This window comes from Symphalangus syndactylus, chromosome 21, assembly GCF_028878055.3.
Source record: "Symphalangus syndactylus isolate Jambi chromosome 21, NHGRI_mSymSyn1-v2.1_pri, whole genome shotgun sequence".
NCBI lineage: Eukaryota > Metazoa > Chordata > Mammalia > Primates > Hylobatidae > Symphalangus > Symphalangus syndactylus.
The window spans coordinates 62,642,372-62,644,940 of NC_072443.2; the positions used below are offsets into that span (position 1 = coordinate 62,642,372).

Sequence of the window (2,569 nt, forward strand, 5' to 3'; positions counted from 1 at the left end):
GAGATGTACCTAGACTTTCTAGGATTGCTTATGGTAAACAAACATAGAACACTATAGATTTATGGAACACAGCTCCCTAGAAAACATCATGTAAACTATCTCACTATGTAAGTGTAAAATTGAGATGACGTATGGCCAAAACTGCTTTGTTTTGCATAAATAATGTAACTGTGGCCAGATGCGGTGGCTTACGACTGTAATCCCAGTGCTTTGGGAGGCAGAGGCGGGCAGATCACGAGGTCAGGAGATCAAGACCATCCTAGGTAATACAGTGAAACCCCATCTCTACTAAAAATACAAAAAATTAGCCAGGTGTGGTGGTGGGCACCTGTAGTCCCAGCTACTCGGGAGGCTGAGGCAGGAGAATGGCATGAACCTGGGAGGCAGAGCTTGCAGTGAGCTGAGATTGCACCACTGCACTCCAGCCTGGGGGACAAAGCGAGACTCCATCTCAATAAATAAATAAAATAACTGCACACATTACTTACACTTGATCTTAGCCAAAAGGCCGAGAAGCGATGCACACATTACTTAAAAATCACATATGTTGACCTGGGCCAGAGTACATCTTGTCTGACTCAGCAAGAAAGGACTGGGAAACTATGCTTGTGTTCTTGGACTGCTCTCTTTCTTGCATTAGCCTAATGATTAATTGTATTCTTTAACTTAATAGTAAAGCTTGATGCTAAGTATGACTTTTGATTTGTTTGAAAATCCTTGACATTTGGATCCTTTGTGTACCTTACATACAAAGTTCTTCATGATCTGAGTCCTGCTTCCTTCATCTCTCCCAAAACTTGTCCTTCATACGAATATCCACTAGTCACATCAAACGACAACCTGAAACTGTGCTGGCTCATACCTAAATGCTTTTCCATTGGACTATATTCATGTTGCACCCTTAGCCAGGAACTACTTTTCTATCTACTACCTGATTCCATAAGACTCAGGTCAAGTATCACCTCTCCAAGAAGTCTCTGGAAGGGACTGGATCACCCCCCTCTCCGTGTTCCATAGCACACCAAACTTTGATGGGCCCTCTATCACTTTACTATACTTACTTGTTCTTACCGTTTCAGAATCTGGCCTTATATTTACAGTAAGTATTAAAAATTGTTTTTATTATCAAATAACATGTACAGACATGAACCCATACCACGTTCTCTCCCATCACCCAAGCTCATTTCAGCTTGAAGCCCTAGTCCAAACTTTTAACTCTGTCATTATCTGCAATTTCTGGAGTTTTTATATTATATTAAAATGGTGCCTTCTTGTGGGTCCTTCCACTAAATGAGGCAGAGCTGCATATATATCTGCCGCTTGTCTTTGTGTCCCTACTGCCCTACACACAGAAGACCTTTTGTAAGTCTGAAAGGAAGGGAGAGATAAGGGAGGGGAGAATGCTCTTTCTCTGGATTTGATCCAGGGATCTGGTATCAAGTGGGGCTGATAGGAAGGAGAATGACTTGGATTCCATCAATCCTTGGATAAGGGCCAGCCCTACTGTTATAAAACTCAATAATTAAATGAGCACAGCCACCTGGAAAATTCATCTAAGATTATAGAATGTTATAGTGAAATGTCATGCTTGCTGTGTGCTAAGACCACAAAAGCTTTCCTGTGGAGACACTGGCATTATGGAGTGCTAAACCAAAGTGGAATTTATAAACTGCAGCCTTGATCCTCTACATTCTCTTGGGAGAAATAAGCCTTTGTGAACACATTCTCTTTCTGATTTGAAAAGGATTCAGTTGCTGTGGACCAGTTCTCAGGAAGCAGGATCAGAGGATGTGCAATTGGATAGATTCGATTACATGCAAAGGCCAGGAGATCACATTGGAAATACAAACCACTGACTGGAAAAACCCAGCCCCAGTGCTACCATTGCTGTTAGTGACTGCAATGTTTCCCAGAAGACCTGTTTATAAAGCTTGAATGACTTTGGAAGTTCTACTCTGGAGTGATGATGCAGTGGTTAAAGCTGACAGGAATCCTGGGGGACCCTTGAGTTTGCAGCTGTTATCACTAGACTGCAATGCCTAGGATGGCACAGAGTGTTTGTTTTTGTTCACCATCATATTCCCAGCACCTAGCGTAGCATGTGGCACACAAAAAAAGCACTGAGTACATTTTTATTAAAAGATAGAATGAATAAATAATCAGCCAGAAACAATTCTTCATAAAATCATTTTCTCTAGACACCTGGGTTAGCAGAAAATTCTTGCTGGCTGGATGAAGCAAAGGGATGCAAAATAAATATATAATAGATAATTTGGCAAATGTTTGGTCTTTGATTGCTATGATTGGAGAAGGAGTGATTAGTGAATAATGGCACAGACAAGGTAAAGACAGCTACCCGAATATGAGATGAATGAAATTCAAACTAGATAAATCCAAGCACATGATCTTCTCCAGCTAGACAGTTGTAAATATAATCAAGGAACTCCCAAAAGAAACACATATAGGATTATGGCTGTCACTATCATCTGCATTTTAGCCAAATTTGATATTTAGCTTCATGCATAAACAAGCATTTTATTGCACATAGAGGAGACTAGGTCTTTGCAGT

The 2,569-nt window shown here is 40.8% G+C and overlaps 1 pseudogene; it reads right to left on the reverse strand.

The window, feature by feature from the left end:
- Window positions 1-376: 376 nt before the first annotated feature.
- Window positions 377-520, reverse strand: LOC134735538 (uncharacterized; annotated as a pseudogene).
- Window positions 521-2,569: the final 2,049 nt, after the last annotated feature.